The 26,687-nt window shown below is 45.6% G+C and overlaps 1 protein-coding gene and 1 long non-coding RNA gene across 2 annotated transcripts in view; both read right to left on the bottom strand.

Annotated features, from left to right (window-relative positions):
• The window catches only part of fbxl17 (F-box and leucine-rich repeat protein 17), a 72,539-nt gene that overhangs the window by 34,821 nt on the left and 11,031 nt on the right, over positions 1 to 26,687 (bottom strand). The window lies entirely within an intron of this gene.
• LOC119209061 (uncharacterized) lies at positions 13,849 to 18,947 on the bottom strand. Its single transcript, XR_005119524.2, has 4 exons — positions 17,743 to 18,947; positions 17,436 to 17,487; positions 15,759 to 15,818; positions 13,849 to 14,495 (listed from the first exon to the last, which is right to left on the bottom strand). It is a non-coding gene; the product is annotated as an uncharacterized LOC119209061 (long non-coding RNA).

Below are 26,687 nucleotides of genomic sequence, written 5' to 3' on the forward strand. Positions count from 1 at the left end.
CAAAAGGAATCAGTTTGCCCTCTAGGGCGCGCGGCCCACAGTTCTGGGTCTTACGCCAATAAACAAAGAAAAAGGTGAGAGACGAAAACCCTCTTTGAATCAGCTCACTCGAAAGGGGAGGTTTCTCTCGGCTTCCGGCTCAGCGGTGGGATTGCCGGGGACGGCTCGACTTCATGTCTTAGGGCAATAGCGAGAGACGAAGGGCAGAGGAGAGCAAAGGGGGAGCAGAGGAGCTGAGGAGAGTGGCGTCAAACCCTGGAAGAGCCCTCGGGGAAGGTTAGGCCTCCTCTCGGCGCTCCTCCTCCATCTTCCTCCATCTTTGAGCGGCAATTAGCCAGCAGCCAGGCTCCACACCTCAGCCCCTCTGTGAATTTCAACAGAGAGCATCGCTAATGCGTCCCGCACAGACTGCTGCACCTTGATGCGGCTCGCTGCTCGCTCACGCACACACACACCCACGGCCCAGGCGAGGCCTCTTCACTTGAAAAGGGCCCGGGCATTTTCTTTCAAAAGCGAGGGAAAGTGAATTGGAAAACATTTCTGAATTTATTTTGGTCGCAAACACACACACACACACACACACACCTGAAAACACAAAGAGAACGGGAGCCTGAGGCTGGCTCCGTGTTGTGGAGCCGCGCTGATTTACCGGCCCTGGCCAACAACAAATAGATCAACCATCACACTGAGCCCGACACAGACCTCGAGAGACGCCTCAATAGGGCTGTTTATTGATCGCCCCGGCGTGCGTGAGGGGAGAGGGAGCGTTACTTGCGCCGCCGGTTGCCTCATTCGCTGGCGTGGGGTGCTTCGTTTAGCCTGCGCTTGGAAAAAAGTTAATGCGCTTACTTTTAAATTAAAGACCCACTTAGGTAAGGTTGGAGGGCAAACGGGTGTGGTGGGAGAGGAAGAGGAGGGCAGCTCGGTTGAGAAGGCCGGAAACCCTTGCTGACGAGAAGGAGATTGAATTTCAATTAGCACACACACACCTGCATTTACATACAGCCTACATGGTAAGCAATTTAACACTCCGATTCAAACAGCTGCTCTGTGCCATTTGCATAAATTAATAAAGCAAATTAAAATTCCATTGAAGTTTTTTTTCCCCTTTTCGGTACATGTTTTTCCTTCCTTTAAAAGTGAGTAGAAATACCAGCACGGGGTCAGGGCAGCAAGTTGGCCCATCCAATTTGTGACTCCCAGGAGAAATAAGGTCTCTGCCTGCTTTGACTAAATATAAACAGCAGGCAGCTGACGGTTCCACTCACCCGGCTACCGCTCCGCCTCCACCTCCGTCAGCGGCACGTTTGAGCAGCAGCAGGCAATCAGGAGCCGAAGCAAACACGCCTCACAGCGAGTCTCCGACTGAGCCGGAGCAAGACAAGTCGGTCTGCATGGGGATCCGCGGGTGCGTTCACATTTGGACCTGCAGAGCAGGTGTCTGTCACGGAGACTTTATCGATGTGCACTTGTGTTCCTCGCTTTCGAGGACTTGTTCTCGGGAAGAACGCGACTCGAGCATTTCGAGGTCAGCGACGTGAGCCGTCTGTCGCGCCGAACCGCCCAGACGCGTCGGGCCAGCTGGAGAAAGTCTAAACTGAAGAGCCGCCCATTTTCTCTCCGAAATAGCATATTTTTACTTTACTTAAAAAACAATAAAAGAACAGCAGCAGCGTTGGAAACCACAAATATCAGGTTGCAAATATGTAATTCAATACTGCATTATTTTTTCTTTCTTGATTTGGCATTTTGAATATTAGCATTTTTACGTAAAGGTCCTACTTATTGGGCAAAATAAAATCTTTTTCGATTTATAATATATATTTTACTGGCTTTTCGGGCCACTGCTGTCACACTGGTTAACATACAAAATAAAACAATTGTATTCAGATTGCGCAGCCTGTATTTGTTGTATAGTGGTTATAAATCAATCTGTCTACAGTTTCTTTGTCTAGAAACAAATGAGGTGCGTAATATCTTCTGCATTTCACTCCCGCCTCTCTCTCTCTCTGTGTGTGTGAGACGCGCATGCTAATGACCCGTCGTAGGAAACGGGCCTGCGGCTGGTCAGCTGTCGTTTTAATGTCTCCTGAGGAGCCGAGGTTGGGATATTTAGAAAAATCTACAGCTGAGAATAGCGTGAAACCGATTTTTTAACTCCAGATCTTACTACAGGAATAACAGGAATATGTTCTGTGTCTAAACTCCAGTGGGCCCGGCAGGAGATTCTGGTTCCACAGAACTTTAGCTTTTAGCTTTGACAAATAGCAAACGCAACTGTTTTAGATTTGAACCGGGGGGGGGGGAAAAAGGGGGAAAACATTAACATATGTCAGTGGCATGTGCCAAAGTGTCCCAGAAATCCCGAGGAGGAGGAAGGAGATCAGTGGAGAAACGTTTTCCCCTGTCGGTCTCTCGGGCGGCGCCCCCTGGCGGCGCCTCTCGCTGCCTACAGCGGCGCCATCCGTGGCTGCAGAGAGCTGCTTCCAGCACAGCGTCCGCCCGGGCTCCGCCTGGGCTCCGCCTGCGTCGCTGTGAGGAGAATACAGCGGGGAGCTTGTTACGCACAACTGTTCCAGCGCCGCCTAATTTGTCCTTTCGCCGCCACCCCTCCCCTCCTCCTGAGATCCCCCATCTTCCTCCACCTATTAGAAGCATTACTGAACTGTGACGGAGTCATTTCAATATCGCCTGAGGACGCACCGCGCGCCGCTAAATTAGCTTGTTAAAAAATGGAGGGAATCGTGGAAGTTCACCCTCCAGCCGCACCACAGTGCGACCAGGTGTGGGCCTGCAAGGTGGCACCCGAGGTGTGGCGTGGGGGCGTTATGGGTGGAGGCGCCCACTGCAGGCATCTGCTTGTCATCATTTAGGCCCCCGGTTCACATTAACGAGCGCAACCTCCTCAATCACATAACGAGGCGGGTCCGACGTGGGGACAGCGCCATTCTTCAGAGGCCAAGTTAACCACCGTCATTAGTCTTGCTTTGCTGGCTAATTGGTCTGGCGGAAAGGCACCGGGCCGCCGCTGTCCGTGACTGACTGAGTGCTCGGCTCCTCGCAGAGTACCCCGCGCGCCCACACAAGAGCGGAGATCCGAGACGGATACGAAATTGCCCGAGCACCCCCACAGAGCGCCCCGGTGGGTGCTCCCGTGGCAACGCCCACAATCACTAAACAGCGACTGGCGTGCCTCGCACGCCGCTAGGCGTGTTCTCTTAAAAGATGAGCGTCACAGCGAAATACATAAAACCCACGTGACAGGCGCCCCCTGGCAGGAGGCCAGGTGCCAAATGCGGAAGTCTGGTAAAATAAAGTAGAAGCTGAAACGGAGAGTGAGACACGCAGGTACACACATCTGTGAGCCAAAGGGACGGCGGCTGCACAGCATCAGGTTTATGGAAGAAATGGGGCGGGCCTGATTGCCAACATTAGGCCAATCAGTGCTGCGCATGTGCAAACTTGCACTACACCTTTGCGGTTTAACCCTTTTGTGCCCGCTATTTTTTTCCCCTGATAATGCAACATTGTGGACATTATGTCCGTTGCAGAAACAGAATTTTGTATTTGTATTTTTCACTGACAGCACTACTGTAATTCCGGGACTAATTCGTTTTTTTGGGGGGGTTCGTCACCATTAGGTCAGTCCTAGCAGGAAGTAAACTACCCTGCTTCCAAATATTAGTTTCAAATAAGCAAACTGTTTCCTGGACCAAAGTGCAATTTCTTCTTATTTGTGTTGTCAGGTGATTGACAATAAGTATGCTAGCATATGATACCCATACTGACACAAAATCACTCGGCATGGGCAACGAGGGTAACGGAGGAAACCAAAACTAATTAAGGGCCTCACGTTTACTGTGACGGATAACCGGGATTTAACAAGTTTCCAGCCTGTGTAAATTGTTTCTGTACAAGACTGAAGGTTAGCAAATGAGTTCTGCTGCGAAAATAAGCGTCAGGATTTCACTTCTGTACACCGTGTAAGTAGAGGGTGAGAAAGAAAAAAAAAAAATCATACATCGCCAATGCGCTGCAGTTATCAGACAGCGGTCCCAAATTACAGGAAAACAACCAACCTGACAAGAACATTGCTGCTGAGGCAAAGCGGTAAAATATATGAAAGACCAAAAATTGAATTAGGGGAAAAATGTTTGATGTTTATTGTGACGAGCAATACTATAATTCCACATGCCAATAACAACCTGCTGTACGTCAGATCTGAAGTTGGGCTCCTGCGCTTAGTCAGTCCCCCACTGTAGGACCAATTAACTTTCAATGGTGGCCGACAGTCCCCAGAATGCAGTAGGGGAACACACACAACACTTGTTAAAAGCAGCTGGTGGCGCACACGCCTTCATCTCTTTCTTCGGCCCCACTGCGCTGTTGACGGCAGCGTGTCCCCGAGACCCTCAGCCCATCCGTTACACTGCACTTCACATTAGGAGCAGCGGTAAAGACCCTCAGAGACGGAGCCGCGAGTGGAGTCAAGTCTCCGTCCTAAGCGCCGCGTTGATATTGCACAGGTAATTGGAACGCCGATGTCCCAAGTTTCTCCTTAAAGACTTACACAAACAAGTGCAGGGGCGATTTTGCATTCGTCTTACCTTGAGCCCGAAGCAGGACACGTCGTTATGCACACAGCGCCGAGCGTACTGGGCTGACTGGGTTTGGGCATTTGGGAAATGGATGGCGCTGTAGCCTGTCCACGCTTTTTCCAGAAGGAACCCCAGCTCCGAGAGGAGGGGAAACCAAAATCTGGGAGCAGCATTTTACATTAAAATGGGTCTTTCAGAGTAGAATAATTGTGTTTTCTTTAAGGGACTCGAGCTGTCTGATCCCGGGCAAACCATTTAAAACGAACGTTCACATATCTGCCAGATTCTTCTGCAACTCCTTATTTGGTGGAGCAAAATGGCTACAGTCGGGCGAAGCCAATTGAATGTCAGTGGTGTTGTGCCCCCGTCAAGCTTTCGAGTGCAGCGCGGCGTCCAGAGAAAAGCGCCGGGAGACAAAGGGTTCCACACAAAGGTGAAAAGGCAACAATAGCGTCTGAGCTAGGCTAGCAGCCCACAATGGCGCCGACAAGAATGTACACGCTGCATGATAAATCGCATTGTCATGGCAAAGTCTGCGCGCCGGGGAGGGAGTTTTTTCCCTCTTCGGGCCCGTGGCCTGTAAATGTTCCCCAGCGGACCTCAGCGGAGGGTCCCACAAGTGTCCAGCTGCCTTGGGTTTTTCCAGCGCGATCCAAACAAAGTCTCGCCCCGAGTGACTGACAGACGTTTATTCATTCCGCGAGCACGTCGCCGTCCCCCCCCCCCCCCCCCCCCAAACGGTTCATGGGGAAACAATTGCACATACAAAAACGAGGGGTACGGGCGGACAATGAATCCGTGTGAATGACAAGCGTGATGCACGGACCGATTGTGCCCGCGCATTGCTTCGGCAGGTGCACCGCGGGGTCACGGTTTGTTCGAGATGTCGCATATTAGACACCACACATTGTAACAATGGTGGCTCATTGGCAAGAATCTGGCTGGGGGGCTGTCGGTATAAAGAACACAACAAACAGCATATGCAAAAAAAGACCAGTCCCCATCATCAGAGCCAAGTGCAGTATGTCAACTCATTCTGCCCTTATTCTTTTATATTCCCTTTTTATTCTCGATTGTGTTTGAACATGAGACGGAATGTGTGCCCGGGGTTCACCTCTCCAGATGGGTCCCAGTTCGAATTTCAAATCGTACCCAAACATTCAAAAGAAACGTTTGCCAAAATAAGTGCTCGGAATAACTGAAGCATGCCGAACCCCGTTGTCAAAGCAACTTTAATGTTTGCCCAGCCGCTTCACCCCCTGCAAGCCTCAGAGTTTTGTGAAGGATCCATCTTTGATCAGTATTACCTGCATTTCATGCTGGGTTTTTTAAAGATGTTTTTAGATCTTCAAAGCTGTAGCCTTCATCCGTTTCACTGATTGTTTTTCTGGTAAAGGTGTGTTTGAGTAAGGCAAGTTAATTGTGTTCTCCTTTAATTTTGTGCAAATTCAAAAAACTTCAGTTGTTTTCTTGCAGTTGTTGAGCTTAGTTGGACTTCACACGACACAACATGCACACAACACTTTCACATGGCACTTTACTTTTAATTTCATTTTTTAACTTTTAAAACTCTTATTCCTTTATTTTTAAACTAACCCATAGCTTTAGATCACTAACCCATAGCATTATATTTTATTGTTGTCTTATGTCTAAATGTCTGTCATGCACCAACCGCCAAGTCAAATTCCTTGTCTGTCTGACATATTATGGCAATAAAGGTTTCCTGACTTGTGTTGCACAAATTGTTTGAATCCTGTCGTGCTTTTCATGGAGCTCCGGAACTCTGAGAGTAACGTTAACATAACTGTACAAATAAGCACATTAAAATGGTATTTGAAGTATTCAAAGACACGTCAGTGAAATCTTTCGACACTCTGTTTGTGGTTGCTATTGAAAGTTTGAGGGCTCTCTCTCTAAAGCCCGTTCAGCAGTCACTAGAGCTTGCCTTTACCCCCCCCGACCCCGACGGCAGCGGGCAGAGCTGCTCGCCACAATCCCTGAGCCAGCATTTTTTTCAGGCAATTTCATCAAAAACTTTTCCTCTACTGTATAAACAGCAGAGCTTTGCTGATGTGCACCGTTCGAAAGATGGAAGTCCCCTCCTCAGAGAGCCCGGCCTCAGTTATAGTCCAGCTTCCTCACACACACACACACACACACACACACACACACACACACACACACACACACACACACACACACACACACACACACACACACACACACACACACACACACACACACACACACACACACACACACACACACACACACACACACACACACAGGACGGTCTGTGTGTATTCCACCGGCCTTGCAGGGGTCACGGAGGTCAGAGATCCCAGGCTCCCAGACACCACGGTGGAGATCAGTGTCACTCCACCTCACACTGTGTCAGCATGAAGTGACAGAGAAGACAACACAGCCCCCCCCCCCCCACACACACACACACCCGTCCCCTCCTCCCGTCTTGACTCTCGTTCTTGTTCCAGCAGTAATTCCCTATTGGCGTGGGATGCTGAGTGTGAGCTGCAATGAAAAGGGTGACCGGGGGGGGGGGGGGGGGGTGGCATGACAATGGAGGGGGCAGGAGGCCATGGAAATGGGGAGACTCACCCCGCTGGCCCAGTTCCCATCTCGTCTGATCAGAGACGTTTTAGATCTGTTCGTTCTGCCCGCGGCCGACCTTAAGAGCCAAAGATCCCTGTCGGGGTTAAAGGTCACTCCCTCTGCGGAGCTATAAGGGCCGAATACATTAGTGTTTTAAAGTAGTACAGGTTCACGAGAACAGCAGCACATAACATCAAACCGTGTATATTTGATCAATTCCTCCACAAGCATGCGGAATACAAAAGCCAAAAGATTAAATAAAAGGGTTAATCCCTTCCTGTCCCTTGCTTTGTCTCGGCTGACCCGGGGAGCTGTCAGATGAGCCGAAAGGCCATCAAACACGCCCACTGAGAAAGCGGACATGGACCAGTGACCAGTGACCCGGCCCTCAGGACAATGGACCGGTCAGAGGGAGGCCTCACACTCGGGGAGGAAAGGAAAAGTGTCGACGTCTTGAAAAAGAAGAAGAGGACAGAGATAAAAGAGACAGGGTCCAACTGGCTGTGATCTTTTTCCAGTGTAAGTGTGAAGAGACTTCCGGGCTGCTTGAGAGATTAAATAACAAATGAACATCCTTTCCTCTCGAAAGAAAACAAATGCAAGAGGCTACCTATAAAAAAAAAAAAAAAGGAGAGGAGAGGAGATTATAGCAAATTAGAAAGGCCAGGAGTGAGGAAGAAAGGAAGCGGGGTAATGCTGGATGGAGACAGTGCAGGCACAGGCACCGGATTAAGGGAGTGTCACGGCTCTGAGAGTTCACCATGCATCCCGACTCAATATCCCCTCTCCTCACCGGCGATAATGGAACCAAAGCAGAGGAAACCACGGGAGGGGAGGAAAAGACACGAACACAACAAGCACATGTGTCTTCTGGCCTTTACTCAAATTAAATCCTCCTCCCTCACTCGCTGTGCTTCCTTCCTTTTATCCGTCAGAACAAAAAGGGACCTGCTTGTGCTTCAAGACAACAGAGGCGGCTGGATGGTTGGGAGACATGGGGTGAGTATGTGCCAGGTCAGCCTGGGGGTCTTATGGCAGAGGGGAGGTGGGAGATAATGTGTAATATATATAGATCTATATATAGAGAGAGATTGTTGGGTGAGAATCAAACACACTTTTTAGTTTTCCATGTTTTCTTCGATATTCCAAAACTGTTGATCTGTCCAAGTATGGGGAGTGGATATTGAGGCGGCACACGAATATGTTGGGCCATAGTTCCTTTGATGTTCAGCGGGCTCCATTGAAAGACACAATAATAAGAATATGCAGTATGAACCACACCGTAGTGCCAACTCTCGGCATTTGACAATTTAATGCCAAATAGTTCAGTCTGGACTCAAGAAGTTAATGTTTTTTTTTATACCCAGGCATCATCAAGAGGTGCGTCTAAACTCTCAGGATGGAAATGAATCCAGTTTTCAAGGTGAGCAAAGTCTCTTGCAATGCTGTTGCCACATTAATGGAAGACAAATGGCTGACTGACATCACGCAGGAGATGAAAAGTACCAAATGTGGAAAACAATGGCAAACGGCTGGTGGGACAAACATGTCTTTGATATCCGATAGTGCAGAAGTACTAGCCCAAACAGGGCTGAGACAATGATGAATGTAAACCAGACTCCGGACCATCTGCATAGACTGGCTTTCTTTCATCCATGTTCGGACGTCTCGTTCTCAATCCGGCTGTGACCTCCAGGTCTGAAAAGTGAAGCCCACGCCGAAGTACCTCACACTCTGGCTACGGCCAAACAGGCCAAACTCGAAACTTCAACGCCCGCAAGCCGCGGAGTGCCGGCTCTTTGACTGCGACCACTTTCTGTATTACAGTCCACAGGAACTCCGTCCCAGGTAGCTGGGCTTGATTGGTCCCTGCGAGAGAAGCGAGGTAAACCCTTCTCTGGGGCGACTGGGGACGGGATTAGGGTGGAACCTGCTCAAGAGGCGGCAGATGAGCGGACGCGCGCTGTAACGGAGAGCCACAGGAGTCTTACGCCTAAGCCCCGACGGAGGCTGCGGCACAGGCAGACCTGTCCGGGTCCAATTACCGGGTGTAAGTTCATTTCATTTGATCCATTTAAGTGAGCAACAGACAATGAAGTCCTTTAAAAGCAAACAGGGTGGATCATCAATTGTTTTTTAGTAGAAAGGCTTCAACGCAAAACACAAACTACCTGCAGTTTCACACAGAGTAGCGCCAAAAGGGTCTCATACGCGTCGGCGGACTCTGCTGCTGCCCCCTGGAAAGCAAAGCCCCCCCCTCCACCCCCCAACCCCCGGGGGGGGCCCCGCCAGGCACCGACGGCGACCAAGAGCCAGCGCTCTGGTGTTGTTAGAGGGGAAAACTTTGATCAAAGTTATTCCTCCTCATCCATCTCTGACTCTCCTGGCCGGTCATAAATCATCGACGCCGTGCCGACTGTCAGGCTCGGTCCCACCGCCGCAAAGCGCTGATTCGCCAGCCCTCACTGCCGCGCTGCCTCGCCGCACGCAAGAGACAACACTGGTCTCGCTTAAGGGGTCCCAACCAACATTTGTGAACAATCTAACACGACATCCGCGGTTGCCATTATCCCAATTAGCTTGCGTGAGGAATTCAAAAGGATACATGGAGTTGCTGTCGTACAGCTGCATCGAGAGCTAAATGGAGTGGCTTGTACAGTAAGTCGGGGTGATCGAGTCCAACTAATCGGCAATTAAATGGATCCTGCACATTCTCACACTAAAGAAACTGATAAACTGCCCCCCCCCCCCCCGATGAGAGCCGGCGGTTCGATGAGACGACCCCCGTTTCCCTTAAACTCCCACGTGGGCCAGAGTCCCAAAGCGTTTTTCTGCCGGAGCGGATCTGCAATGCCGATGAAACTCCATCAGGCGCCATACAGGTAGCGGCGAGCTGTAACTGTAACTTTTCTACCTGGGCTCAGCACAGCTCAATCAGCCCCCGCCAGAGGCCCCGCCGCCCCGGGTCCCGCCGGCTCGGAATCAGCAACTTTCAATCTCAATGTGTTAGCACGCAAGAAGACGCAACGGTACGTTTGGGATGGGCGATGAGACGAGCAGACGTGAGAGTAAGACAGCGGCTCACACACACACACACACACACACACACACACACACACATCCTGTCTAATATCAGCTCAGTCCCCGACTCCCTTTAAGAGACCTGAGAGCCGGAGAGGGGGAAATAAATACTCTTCTTTATTACAGGGAGAGACGAAGGATGGGGGGGGTAGAGAGCTAGGATGAGACTGCACCCACTCTCTCTCTCTCTCTCACACACACACACACACACACACACACACACACACAGCAATGACTCTACTCGGTGCTGCTGATTCCCATATAGCAGCAGAGAACTGTATAATTCCCCCCCTGTCAGCAAACCTCCCCCAACCCGGTCCTCTCATATACCGTCAGCTGACGAAGAAGAAGTGGAGCCTCAGCACACTAACACAATCATACGGTGACACACACACACACACACACGAGGCAGAAATCTGTCGTCTCCTGGTTTAATCAAGCGTTTGTTTACAATAGGAACTCCACAGGGCGCCTTCAATTAACCTCGTCAGCCTTACCTACTAGTTTGAAGCTGGACGATGCTAATCAATAACTTGCTGTGGCATCAGATATATGGTTTTTGATCCCACACTGGGCGTGGGGGATTTCATATGTGCAAAATATAATTTTCCACTTCTCTTTGAACATGTTTTTGGTTGAAAGCTTTGGGGGATGAATATATATTTTGTAATCTTTCAAATAAGGCTTCATTTAGTTTGTAATCCTGGCTGTGAGGCGTCAACCTGCGGGGTTTTGTTCCAAATGTCCTCTTCCGCACCGACCATCACAGCAGTGTCGTGATAGAGGTGCGGCCCTCGTGCCCTACCGCAGCGATGAGAGTGAAGGACGCATTTCTGACCCGCCGAGGCAAGTGCGCAGTTATTACGGGCAGGTTTTATTTGATTTATTTGTATTGGAAAAAGCCCCAAATACCCACTGAATATGTAAAACCTATTTCCTCTGATAACCGGTAACGGCCCCTGTTCTCAGCCCAACGCAGGTGGTAAACTCCATTTACTCGGCAGCTGGAATCAAAGGGCTTTCTAAGCAAACCCCTTCGTATTCGCATGTCTAACCGTCCTGCGGACCAACTCTGCAATTATAAGACGGTTTTGGAATGTTTGTGGACACAAAACGGTCCCAAGGGACTCTTTCCAATTGCTACCCATCGTATCCCGCCCCTCCGCCATATGACAGGGACGCAGCTCTATAGCCTGAGCAAATCGAGTGAAGGGTGCAGGATCTGGCAGGATCAAGAGAGGACAGCGTGATCCCTCTGCACACGTTGATATATTTGCCAGTAAAGCTCCTGTCTGGCGTGCAGAGGATCGTGAGGAACCCCTCGTGTCTAACGGCGTGCTGGCTGACCAGGCCAGTAGACCTGCAGCAAACTTACTTTTCATACTTCTCACATTTTCAGGTATCTGTACAGACGATCGATTGGGCTAAAGAGAAAAAAAACAGAGCATACATCCGGCCTTTTTTTAAGACCATCCATCAAGTCAACCGCATTGACTAAAAGCTGATTTTGATGAATGCAAAATCATTTCAGAAGGATCACACAGCATTCAGGCGTATTTTTTTTCCTCTTCCGGGAAAAGGATCTAAATGCCAGCCTTCCTTCCTGTCTCTGCTGGGTTCTGTCCACAGCCTCACAAGGGATCCCCTCGAGTCCGGGCCGGGTCAACATGGACGTCCCCTGGCACGTGCCTGGGGTACCCCGCAGAGCAGAGGGACACATTGGAAGGTGTATGAATATAAGTATATGCAGGTGTGACGGCGTCTCCTGCCGTAGTAATCACCACTGCTGTGGCGCGGCTCCAGCAGACATTGGAACAACCACGAGGGATTACTCACAGGGAGAAAAAGAGATCAATGCAGGACGGTAAAGTTTTTGAAAAAAAAAAAAAAGAACCATTTCCTGAATATCATTAGGGTGTATCTGCAGAGACACAGATTACGCTTTCCATCGAGGTAGATAAAGAGTTGAAATATGAATAGAACACCACCTCCCACCAACGATTAATCACAAACCAAAGAAAAGACGGACAACCACATTTTGACTGGAAGGAAATGTATTGGTTGAGTTTTGTCGAGTTCTCAGTTATCACCAGTTTTCTTTAGTTCCCTTTGTGTGTACTTTATCCCTTTGATATATATTGTCCAACGTAAGCTTATTTCACCTATATATAAAATGATTAAAGAGTTTTGACTTATGAATATTTAAGTTCACTTTTATAGCACACGTATACATCCACTTCTCTATCGAACGGTTCTATCATGACTCTTTAATAAGAGGTTTCTTAAATATCACATACATGCATATATATGTAGACCTCAAGAATCAGACTCTATTACAGTACATATCATATGAAAATGCATTAGAGTTTCTCTAAAACAGGTAAAGAGGCCAATGAGAAACTGCTTGCTGATTGTGTTTGTCAGAACCAATGTATAGAACACATCTAACTGGAGGCTGAAATCTGCCCGGCGACGCGATGATCGCGTACGCACTCACAGCTGTTAACGCACGTTGCGGCGGTTTAGGCAGAGCCGGCGCTGTAAACTAACACAACAATCACAGACTGAGGCTTTGAATCGGATCAAGTGTTTACTGGAGCAAAGACTTGATGTCTCCATGTTTTTGTAAATAGTGTGCCGAGGACAGCCTCCCACCGGGCTCGCTGCTCCTCTACCTCCCACCACACTGACCTCCACCTGTCACAAAGGCGTCATATTTACAGCCACCACAGGCCATCTGCCCACTCTCAGCCCCAACTGTCAATCAGCAGTAAGCCGCCTCCCCCTCCGCCGATCCATCAACAGGCCCGAAAGCACTGAACCCCGCCGCCCAGCACAGACGCTGACAACAACAACAACAAGGGACCCAGCGCTACATGGCTCGATGCGGCTTTCTGGCCAAATTGATACAAACTCGAGCTTAAGAGAGAAAAAAAATATACTAGAATGACAAGTAAACGGAGGCTTTAGGTGCAGCGCTGGCTTCAAGCGTCACCGTACAGGAGCAGGATGTGAGACGCATTTAACATGAAGTCCCACTAAAGAACACACCTCACGGGTGATGCTATTTGATCAACCGGAAATAAAAAAGGAAACAGAAACCGCTTGTGGACACTGCATACAGTGTCCTAATGTTTCCTATCATGCCGTGTTTGTTTTATTTAGACTGGAAGCGATGAAGCCCAGGTGTGAAAAGAAAACAGCTACGCTGACTCTGCTCCCCTACGTACTGTACCTGCGCTAGAACGGACGGGATGCACTCAGACTTTTGGTCCCGTTTCAGATACGGAAGCTAAGGTCAGCTACAAATTCATTTGTACGCGCGCACACACACACACACACACACACACACACACACACACACACACACACACACACACACACACACACACACACACACACAGACGGGTTCTTCTATGCCGGTGGGGACTTATGCACAGAGGTGAAGCGTGGGGACCTCATTTTTTTTAACAGAATAATGGCATACTTTCAATCAAATCATTTTCCTTAATTTTTTTCAAACCCCAATATCACCATAAATCTCAAAATTTCACAAATTTATAGAGTTGAATATTTTTCTGGTTTCTCTATTCCGGTGGGGACCGTCCAATTATGTCATAATACAAAATCACACCAGGGGGCAGTGTTCAAAATGTGTCTCAAACAAGGTAAGGTACTCAATAAAGGGTACTTTTTAGAAACTCTAAGGCACTTAATACATATTTTGTCAATTCATGCTGAATATATACACCATTGAATGTTATAATTGTATAATGACTCATTATCATTGTATAATGACTCATTATCTATGTATATTAAACCCCACTCTATAATATTGTTTGATATATTGCATCTTTATTTTTTTTAAACTATGCAGTTTAAAGCATCATCATCAACTTTCAAATATTATATAAAGTTAACAATTACAGAACAGGGAGCAATAAGACTACTGTAAACAATGTCTGTAAACGTGCTGGCAGTCCACCAGGAATTTAATCTTCCATCTGATGAAAATGCGGCTTACCTTTTTTTTAATTCTTTTAAATTCAGTTTTTAATATATATTTTGACAACTCATCCCTTGATCGGCCAGTGACGATGTTGTGATGCATTTCTGACCACTGACCACCATTGATGTAGTCCATTAAGGTCCTTTCAACAGCTTCGATTTCCTCTTTGGTCCACTTCTTCTTTGTTTGTGGTGACCCTGAATAAAATGAGACAAAAATGTAATGCTGTTAAACAGCAACTACTGAGGCTATAATGACAATAGGTCTTGACTGTACCACTACACACAGTATGACAACCTATAGTTGCAGTAAAGTGAAGTATTTGTAGTAAAGATTCCAGTAAGACAAGAAATAGAACTAGCATATATATTCTCAAAAATGATGTTCTAATATTCGCTTGAAGTTGCTAGTTACAAACATTGAATGCTCCGAGCGAGCTGTGCTGTGTTAACATGGAACATTTCCTTGGCATGAAATGGCAAATGATCAAACTAGGGCCCTTTTTACTCGTACGTGATTCAACTAAGTCAATCATCAGGGACTCGGTTCCCCAAAGGTGGATCCGCGCTCAAACTGTCCCGTTAGTTTGAACCAAATGTCAGACATCAGGATAATCGCATGTGCGCGTCATACGTAAGAAAGCGAAAGGCCAAAACAAGGATTTTTTAACAGTACAACAACAAATAAACTTAAAAGAGGTGCGTCTTTTTTCTCCGCTCACGAGCAGGAGATGATGATGAACGCATACGAGGAGATAATGTGTATTTCAATCATTTCTGTTGGATGAATTGAACATAATGTACATCTTTTACGTTGTTCATTCTATACGTCATCGCAGGATGTTTATCCCGGGGGAGAAGCCTCCTCCATCTCTAAAGGTGTCTTTTTTTCAGATTTTTCATTGTTTGTGGGGTTTTTCCTGTGCCGATGTGAGGCTTTCTGGAAAGAGGATGCCACACGTGTCGACTGTCAAGCCCTCTGAGGCATATTTGTGATACTGTGCTATACAAAATTAAATGCACCATGTACTTATGGCAAAAACTGACACCGCCCCCCTGCGAGGTGTACAAGCCCAACAAAGTATCGCACAGCAGTTAACGTTAAGTGCAGGATTTTTGATGTGTTGCTATGGTGATATATCCAAACCTGCTTCGAAGAACCGCAAAGCCTGATCTACGTCATCTCATCCTGAAAATTATCCAGCTAACCACGTACGAGGAACAGGGCCCAGTGCATGAAGCTGTTGTAACTTCTAGTCTATTTTATTAATGCAATATGAAGTCAGTACAGTAGCGTGCAACCCGCAAAGCAGACAATCGTGCCGCTGCTGTATTATTCATTTTCACATTTGAATATCTGTTTTTAACAACTATTCGTATATATTTTTTAATATAGAATATTTGTTGACAGCTCTAATAGATATGTTAGGTGAAAACCTGGAAAAACTTGGAAGAGATTACCTTTTTTGTGTGAGATTCACCAGACCTCTCCAGCCAGCAGCATCTTTTCATCGGAACTACCTTAAAACAAGCAAAATTTAGAATAAGAGACTTTAAATGTATTCATTAATGCAATGAAATAGTTTTGGCGCCCACAGAATGAACACACCTGATATTTTTTTTAAACTCAATTAGGGAATGTGATTGTAAATAAATGTACAGGCAAGGTAAAATGCATGCAAATTAGTCACTTGTCACTGAACTGTGTGTTTTCTTTAAAAGATAAATATTGTATTACTATTTTAGAAATTTCTATAATCCTCACATTTACTTAAACTATTACATTTGGCTTCATGTGGCAGCAGTGAATATCTTTTTCACCAACCAGCTGTCTGTAAACAAAAGGCATCTCTTATACCTCATATTTTAATTTAATACAATTCAATCGATGAGTTACATTTACCCATAGTACACCGTAGGCACCATTCCTAATGCCTCTGGGCCAGGTCCTCATTGTAAATGATAATTGATTCTTAACTAATTTTACCTGATTAAATAAAAAGTCAAATTACACACATCTTTGGACATTGGGGATAGCCTTTAACTCGTCATATTTTAAAATGTATTTATGATTCTTGTCCTGCAGTACTTTCTTTCATCTTTTTTTTCATGCTAAATACCAACGTTTGGCAAAATAACCATAGCAACACAAGCTCGCCACTGCTCTGGAAAAAAGGAAGCTGTCTTCCTCATTAATGAAAGAGCGATATTATTTAGATTTACATTTTACAGGGAGAGTTCTCCGAAATCAAAGATCTGTTATGAGATCACTTCCTGTACGAGCGCTATCGATGCTGCCGACAAGCAATCATTAATCTACAGGAAGACCTTCGAGATCCGCAAATGGTGGACACATCACGCCGCAGCCGAGCATTGACGGTCTCACACTGTTGCTCATACTGTACATTGTTTAACAGTTTTGCGATGCAGAGAACACAAGGAAAGCCGCTATGATATATCCGTATTATAATAAGTGATAATTTACAGTTGCTGTTCACATTGACCCAAGCGTTACATATCACTGCGCACGGGAGGGGGAGGGCCGATACGGCCGACTGTTCAGTGACAGCGCGGTTGTTACTCGGCGGGCTGAGCACACTCCCGCGGCAGGCCGCGCCGGACGGGCAGTCGGGCGCCACGACAGGCCAGATTTGGACCGCAAGTTTAACATATGTGAATTGGGCACTCATGGGCCACATAAACTGACGTTGCAGGCCTCGAGTTGGACACGTGTGCTCGAGACTCATGAAATGAGATACACAACGTTTGGTGGCTACAACTATTTAGTGCTGAAAGGCAGCTATTTACTTACCATTTATAATTTCGCTGGCAACCGCGTTATAAAGGCAATAAGGTACTTGAGGCCGTACTTTCTTAGTGTTTCGTACCTTATTGCTTAAATATTAAGTACCTAACTCGTCTAATACTGCTTGATCTGCTATAAACCCAGTGAATATTGTATTTAATAGAATCTAAATTGGTGGGAAACACTATGGTAAAATTGAAGTCAAATATATTTTATAAACTACCTGTAAAAATTAATTACTCTAGCATTGTATTCATTGTGACATTTTTTTTCTATGTGCACAGTCAAGCAGGTTAACAGCCATTTAAGAACCTTAAGATGACATAGCCTACCTGGTTAGTATGTTCACGGTCAAAGGCTCCTTCATTTCTCCGACATCAGCATCTGCAAATATGTAAGCGGATGGAAATGTTATTATGGTGTATGATGAACAAATAACTTCAAAATGAGACATTAAAAAAGAATGTATGTATTTTGCATTTGAAATCCCCATATACTTGTTATATGACCTAAACCTTAACATCATGATCAATTTGGGATTAAAAAAAAGATCTATAGAACCCTAGTTTAGTGTAATATTCCTTTGACTTTCTACAAACACCAATGTACAATCATCTCCTTGTGTCTCCCCTCTCTCACCTGTGCACTTCGAGCTGTCACTACTGGATGGCAAACATGCTCCATCCTCCTAAAAGCACAAGGGACACATTCAGCCAAAGCTATACATCCAACTCATTACAGTACTCTTTTTTTTTTTTTTTAATGAAATGAATTAAGTTTATCTGTTATGGAATGCATTATAGTAACAACATCTACTTCTGTTCTTAACGACAAACATTATATTATCTATCTCAATACCTATGACAATCTGAATTAAAATGCCTATTTATACATGGGTAGATATTACAATCACTCTTTGGGCAAATGGAAAACTGCTTATTAAGTGTTATAGGCCCAAAAGCCACCGTAAGGATACTTAAAATGGTTAAAGGGAAATTAGTTATAATCCAGGTCTTAACGCAGATTAAGTATTACACTCCCTTTGTTGAGCATAATATTCACATTATGTGTGAAAAGATATTGATAAAACATGAATATATTTATAAAGTATATAATAAATAACTAATTAGCTGTCCAGCATTCTATTTCACAACGCGTGCACATGCTGCTGCTTGCACATGCTTGCTTATTGTTAGCTAACATTAGCTGTCCATTTAAGTTGAGTTTAACACATTGCAACAGCTCATTTTATATGGCAGTATATATGAAAATAGTATCAAAGTAAACTTAACAGCACTATTTGTGGTGCTAGTTGCACATGCTTGCTTATTGTTAGCTAACATTAGCTTCCCATCTAAGTTGAGTTTAGCACATTGCAACAGCTCATTTTATATGGCAGTACATATATTAATAGTATCAAAGTAAACGTAAAAAGCACTGTTTTACATTAGAAGCTAGTCCAATAATTAAAAACTCACCATTTCTATCCAGCTTCTGCAGCCAGCACCGTCACGTTGTCTGCTGCTCGGCAGTCTGAGGGAAATGGACGGTAGCAGGTGCTTGGTGGGGGCGTGGCCAGACCGAGGACCCCACGTGGATGGTAACAGTTCGGTTTTGTGTAAAGAAACGAAACTTAAGGTTCTTAACACAAAACCTGACATTGACTGTCCCCACCGTACCCTCGCCCATCCCCCCACTCCTTCAGTCACCATTAGCTTGAGGGAGCATTGGGGCTCAGCCTGTTCTGCTGGGCCTTGTTAATAACGTAGAAGGGTAATAGTAATTACTAAAACCGAAGGATTACATAAAATACCTGGTGAAGTTGAGACGATATTACTCAACTAGAATTAAGTATACATTTTGAAATGTATTTTATTTAATTTCTAATAAAACTGGAAGCATTTTTGAACAATTAAAAATGTAGACAAACATTGATATTTTAAGAATAAAAACTACAACTACTACATTTACAAGCCCTTGTATTCAGAACAAGTATTTATATGTGCAGACATAAATTATGAATTTAGAATGGGAAATAGCATTTAAAAGTGTAGTACTCACACAAGAATACACAAAACGTTCTTTTAGGCGCTAATGATCATATTTCCGGTTTAAGAATAAAGAGTGGGGAGGGGCTGACAATTTTTACAGTCTTCTATGTAGTCTTTAATCAAGGTTTTACGGTAACTCACGCACTGTTCATACCGGCATTATGCCGTAAAAACTGACGTTGCTCTTCGGCAGGCTGCAGCATTTATTTTTACAAGTCATGTAGCGCCCAGCGGTCGGAGCTGCCCTAACTGAAGTGAGTTGTGTACAAGGTACACAGAACTGTGAAGCGCCAGAATCACTGATTGGAGAAGTCAAAGAAAGGGATAGAGCCACCATCCAGGTGCGACTGGGCTCGTGGCAGCAGGTAGATGATGGCGTCATCCACTCCCACATAAGGCAATGCAAATTGCAGAGGGCCCGGTGATGATTTTATCTGGGCTTGAAGGTGGGTCAAGAGCAGCCTCTCCAGCACCTTCATCACATGGGATGTGAGGGCAACTAGTCAGTGGTCATTGAGGCCACGGTGTCTCCTACAGCATCGGGACTGCCTGCTGCTTTAGGTTCAGAATAAGGAGATGTTGGTGGGCTTTAGACAGCTGGATGGCGCAGGTCTTCAGCACCCTGGGGCTGATACCATCAGGAGGCCTTATGTTGCTTCACAAGAGGTTTCAGTATGTACTCTAACTGCCTCACCACATACACCCTTGACCCAATCCCATTTACTCTTCTTCAGACTGAATTTCTTCTCACCATCCCCATCTCTGGTTTCAGGGTGTATTCCAAAAGCTTTCTAGACTGCCAAAGTCAGCCCCCTTTGATGTTGACAACTTCAACCAATTGTCTTCGTATCTGCGCCTATCAGACCCCAACTCAACTGAGACAGCCTGTCTCATATCGAAAGATTTGTCTTACTTATTGCAGTGTTATCTATATACTTTTGTCAAATAGTTTATATCGTTGGCAAGTTATCCATATATATGGGCTTTGGGGGAGGACAACCAAACACCAAATATTCTAGCACCGTTGATTCAATGTAGACATTAATTACACTTTATCGTGCTGCATAATATGTCATGCCATAGCAGGGTAGGAAATTCACATAATATTTAGGCCCCATTCAAGGGCGTAACCATGTATATTGGGGGGGTTAGATTGGTATTTTCTCAATATTTCCTAAAGAATGCATTGTTACGCACTTGCCCCCACTAACTGAAAAGCAGGGTTGTTTTATCAAAAAATTGGCGGCATTTTTTCATTAAACTAGTGAAATAACATAATACCTTTGTTAAAACGATTAAATATACTTATTTGGACTACATTTGGATGTATATGTAATTGCCATAAAATGGCAGTAATGAGACTATTAGGCAGTAGTTTACAAATCTAAAGGGTTTTTCTTAAGATTCTTTGAATCAAAACAGAAAACATTAATCAGACTCATTCAATTTTCTTTTTATTTCTTTTATCGTTTCTCGTGTTAAGAGATGTCAAACAGCTTGACTATTTTGCAGAACGCTGTCTTCTAGATCAGATTCACAGCAACCAAAGTTGGCTCTCGTTTATTGAGATGATTACGCCATGCTTCTGTAAAAACAAAACTAATTTAAACCTTGAAACCCTCAATCAACTACAGTCTCAACTAATTGTGTTTTATCCAAATACACGATTGGCTGTTAACCACAAGATGTCAGTAACCTTTGAGGAGAGTAGGGATTGGTATCGGGGGGTTTTTCAGTGCTAAACCGGTGCATTTAAAATTATTTCTGATTAAGCAAAAGAGCATATTGTTTATCCACCATGTGATAGAATTTATTATTATTTCTATGTTTAGTTAACGCTATGCTGTGTAAAATAAAGACGAAAAGAATCAAACGATCTGCCGTCATTTGCGTGAAGAAATGGAGTCACGTGTCTGCAGCTCAATGTGGCTTAATGGCGAACAGCACCGAAGGAACGTCGTTACACCCTCTGTTTAATACTTCAGTGGGGGGCTGTCCGACGGGAGGGGTGCGGTAGTTGCGGACTCACGCTCTGTGTCCGCTGGAGAGCGCAGCTCTCCTGTGTATGCGCACGTGTCTGTGTGTGCGCGCAATAGTGTGCCTGCATCTGTCTGGGCGATAGTGCCGCGTGCTGAAAGAGGGAGGGAAATACTGACTTAAATAAATAGAATAGAAGGGTGATGGCTAGCTTGCCACACGGTAGGCTATCGTTTGCTGCTGAGAGGACGGTGTCATCAGAGTGTGTAAATACATTTTTTCAATCGGCTCAGGAACCGAAACTAAGCACCGAAATCTGCGTTGCATTTCAGTACGGTAGGTACCGCGTAGGAACCGGTGCTATATTAGTACCGGTTCTCGGTACCCAACCCTATAGGAGAGTGGAAACATTTCTCACTGACAGCAGTCTGTGAACCGTTAACTAAGGGTAGCTAGCAAGCCTCATTAGTTGGAATGCATTGATGCATACATAAAAATGGAACTTGCTTTTCACGACCACACCTGGGACATAACCTTATGTGGAGGCAGGACGGTTAGATATTTCAAACATGGGAGAGCGATAAGTGATAGCTAGCTAAACTGCTAACGAGGCTACTCCTCGTCTGCTGGAGACTTAAACCGGGGTCGAGACGTTGTTCCTTCGGTGTTGTTATTGAGCTGCAGACACGTGAGTTTATTTTCTTACGTGAATGACAGAAGATCATTTTATTCTTTTCGTTTGGTCTTTATTTTACGCAACAAAGCGTCAACTTAATATACTATTAATAACCTTTTTCGCGGACCGCAAGAAGGTCCGTCAGTTAATAAGCACGTTGAAAGTTGCGGGCGGACCGGCCGGGTTTAGGGGCGGAGGGGTTCTGCTGGTGGGCGAAACCGCGCACTGAGGAGTGAATAATTGTAATCGTGATGGGGGCTGTAGTATTTGTGAGTGTCCACTGACATTTAATTGTCCAAGTAAAACACGTAGTACTAATATTAGTCATTGGCGCTGTATCCGTCCATCTTTATTATTTCACAAAACCGCGCACCTCTGTGACATCATCAACACATGATGGTTAACTTAACCGGAAGTATCCAGGGGCGTTTTATTTGTTTGAGCATGTGTCCCTATGTTTTAGCATTGCCTCTCTGAACATCACCATGTTTACATCATCCGAACGGCAGGTTCACATGATCTGAATTATTATTGTCTATTGTAATGGACTGACATGTTCTGTGAGCGAGATTACACATTAAGACTTTGTACTTGATGGAATTATTTCCCCTTACACCTACACAATCAGTATTTTTACTTAAGTTAAAAGCTTGAGTTGATACTTCAACAGAAGTATCTATACTTCTACTTGAGTAATGAATGTGAAAACTTTTGAAACCTCTGGTTATCACCCACTATGTTGCTCGGTTGCCTGGTGACGAAAGGACACGTATTTCTTGTTGTTTTTGCTCCACTTGATAAAGTCAGCAGAAGAATTCCCCAGTAGACAACGACATTGGTTGTTGCTAAATTTGAGGGCCTTTTTCTTTTGGACCTGAGATGGTGACGGAGACTGGATTTGCTCTCTGCGAACTCACAGGTCTGATCAAGAAGTGCTCCTTTTTTCTTTTTAAGAACGTTTGATCCTTCCCGCACACGGAACAACAGTCAAGGCGAGACTCAAAAACATTCAATGGCATTTTTGGCCCCTTTCGTAGTGATATTTGGGGCAAAATGATATTTCTTATGGGCAATTTTTCCCTTTGCCCTCATGTAATTCCGATGCAAAATAGCTCACACTGCAGGCCTTGGTTGATTCCAGGCTAAGGCATCCTACAGTAAAATATGTTTTATATTGATACTATAGCCTAAAAATAACACAGGAAAGCACTTGGGTAAATATACAAGAACACCACCCTAACCATTTTTGATGTTTTAGTTGCATTATTGGGGTGTTATAGATTTTAAATAGTTTACATATATAACAATCAAATCATGACTGTGCTGTGTCGTAGCCTATGTCACAATGTTCATTCTCATGCTCCTCCAAAAGTGTAGCAAACTGTCTGTGATTCAATGGTTGTGCCCTGATGAAGTTAAATATTTTAGTGACAACATCAATGACATGGTTAATTTTTGACTTGCAACACAGGCTGATGTATTATGTCACAACCTGGCTCTTTGGGCCATGACAAGATTGGAGTTGTACTGCTTTAAAGAGTTTTAACATCTTCTTTATTTAACATAAGCCAACGAAAAAAAGGTACACGACCACACCACCGGACGTCTGCTGGAGAGAGAAGAGAGAATGAACACTGGGTCTTTTAATCTCAGGGAACCGGGCCCAGGTGCCTTCAATCACCAAACCCAGCCCACAAAATCCCACTGGAAAGCTGCTGCCTCCACAGCAGGGGTCACCACATTTATAAAATGCAAAAATATTGACAGGACTTGGACAGGCCTCTGTTGTGACACCTGCAAATTGGTCCCATTTCAGACCCAGCATGTTTGTGCATGCATCTACCTCTGTGAATAAATCGCTCCCTGTCGTTATCACTTTCATTGAGCGCAGTGCTGCCAGCTCCTCAGTGAGCTCTCGTCCAAAGCCAAGGAGAAGAATAAAAGCACTGCAGCTTTAGTCCATGCATGAGGTAAAATTAGACAAAAATATTTACTTTGTAATTTCCAATCAACCTCTCACGGGCCGGTCACGGACAGCCAAAGGGCCGGATGTGGCCCGCGAGCCATACAATTGAATAATTTGATCAATATCAGCATTAATATTATGTATGTATGAATTTTTTGGTTTATTTGTATACTTTTTATGAAATAAAGCATTTTATTTGTGGTCTGTTTTACCACCATCAAACAGACAGCATTGAAAGTGTATGTTGCGAAAATATCACTTTTGAACCGATAGGGGGCGGTAGTGAGTGGAAAAACAGCGACGCACACTTCAAGAACAGCCAACCTCATGGGGACTGCAGTACCCGTGTGCATCCACTAGGGGCGCATTCAGAAACACACTCACACAGTTTTGTCATGAAATTGATGTTCCAGGGGACCTCAGAAAAAATCATTGGGGGTGTATCTAGACACCATTTTGGAGCTTGTGGGAGGGGTTTGCCCGTGGGGACCTCATTTTAGGTCCCCACGGGGACACAAGTCCCCACCGGTCTGTGTGCAATCAGGTATAGGTCCCCACCGGCATAGAAGAACAAGAACACACACACACACACACACACACACACACACACACACACACACACACACACACACCTATGTTTTAAATAATGCCTCGTTTTTTCTATCCCTTCCCTGCTGTCTAGGAAAGTGGGGCAAATGCCTCCGCTAGTACTGCATACTAAGAGAGCGCGCGCACACACACACGCACACGCACACACACACACACACACACACACACACTCCTCTGCAGGTAAGTGCGTGCCTGTGTAGGTGGCCACTGGATTCAGCCCCCTGCATCTCAATGACAACCCCATATCCACAGGGATTTATCTAAATGCAAATCAGCTGCCTTCACTCGACAACACACATAACTTACTTTCCATGCCTCAAAAAGACGGACAGACAGACAGACAGACAGACAGACAGACAGACACAGACCGACCGACGGACGGACGGCCTTTATCCGGGCCCTCTGGAGGGCCAACATCTTTTCACCTAAATTTATTTTTAATTGAGGAGCTAATTTAGCGAAATTCACGCTGGAGGTAGACGGATGGGAGCTGAGGAGAGGAGCACACGTGAGGGAAAGGGAGGGGGGCGGGGGGGGGGGGGGTAATATAAGAAGAGGAGACGAAGCACAGGATTTGGAGTGGCAGGTGACAATAAAATCTGCTGTTGGCGTCAGCCTCCCTCTCGCGGGGGAGAGGCAGTTTGAATGACAATATGAGGACCACAAGGTAGAAATGGGGACGTTCCATTTGTTCCCGAGAAGTTGGTATAAAACTTGCGCGGCGGCGGCGGCGGCAGAGTGCACACCTCACTCGTTTACTTCTCGGAGCAGTCCAAAAACCAGCCAATTAAAGCCGCCCTGACCGGCCACAAGCTAAACGTGCCCTCATCCCCCCCCGCAGCGACGATGTCAATCGAACTTCTGTTCACCTCGACGACCTGCGCAAACCCTCCTCGTCGGTCCAGCCGGCTGCTGCTCGGACCTGCGGCCCCTCGGCGGTGGAAGGTGATCCACGTGGTCTCTCGGAGGTTATCCGGGGCCTCGGCTGCGAAGGAAACAAGCTCCCTGACGCAGCCCGGTGCCTTCCTCCGCCTCGACATAGCCGTTAATTAGCCCGGCTAAGTGCACCATTAATCGATCGCGTGCCCCGCTGATATATCCCATGACGGCGCTGCACTCTGGGCAAACGAAATGTGAGGTTCAGGAAGTCACACTTTACCTACCTACCCCCCCCCCCCCCACCCACCCACCACCGGTGAAGCGCTGGTGCCGGGCGGAGAGTAATGGATGCCTCTCGAAGACCGGGGGTGGGCGGCAGCAAGTCAGAGGTTAAAATTCAACAGAGGTTAAGAGTTCAACAGGACTGGAGTCGATTGGGTTACCAGCAAGGGAAGAATATTCAGCGCAAATGTGTTATTTGTTTCAAACAGAGAAGTCGAGAGTCACAACTGCATCAGTCAGAGAAGCACTTTGCAACACCACGTCTCCGGCATGGTTGCCGATAGAAACGGGAAACGTACGCACAAACACATTGAGGGACAACAAAAATAAAAAAGGTGGCTGCGAGAAAACCATAGACGTTTTCCCACTGCTGCTATGTGACGTGTGATGAAGACGTACCGCCGGTCGACACATTCCTCACAACGCAGACACGTGAATGAGAACTCAAGGCGTGATGATGACATGCATTGGTGAATGTTTGCATTATTGGTTGTCTTTTAATCTTTTTGGTAATCGATGCATGACCCATTCATGAATACAGGTTTGATGAAATGGTAATCAAAGAGGCCTTTTTAACAACATAAAATAGAGCAAAATGAATGGTTGTTACTAATTAGAATGCTATATCTTTGATGGTTACAGATTCCCAAAAGGCTGCCATCCATTTCCTTCTCTCCATTTAAAAACATTTTAATTCTACTACTTTACTTTGTTGCTGGTCACATATGAAGCGGATAATGTAGAAACACACATGTTCATCTATGAATTTGGACAATTTCTTAGTAAATCAGTTATTCATGGCAAGAAAGTGTTTTCTAATCCAAGCATAACTCTGGATGTTCTGATGTTCCCTCAGCAGTGTAGAGGGTGTGTGTGTGTGTGTGTGTGTGTGTGTGTGTGTGTGTGTGTGTGTGTGTGTGTGTGTGTGCAGCATAAACTGAAGCAGTCAAACCAGTCAACGGAGAAAATAAAAAATTGAAACAACAATGAAAACAACAATAACTTAAATGTGGATAAGTGAAAATTCACGCACTGTTGTCAAATTGACATGATGCTTTCAGTGGAACAGTGAGTCACGACCCGCCACAATAAAAGGCTCCGTAGCTTCCAGAAAGCTCGTCGGGCCTTTTCAAAATCCAGCCTC

The sequence above is a fragment of the Pungitius pungitius genome, chromosome 5 (genome assembly GCF_949316345.1).
Source record: "Pungitius pungitius chromosome 5, fPunPun2.1, whole genome shotgun sequence".
Taxonomy (NCBI): Eukaryota; Metazoa; Chordata; class Actinopteri; order Perciformes; family Gasterosteidae; genus Pungitius; species Pungitius pungitius.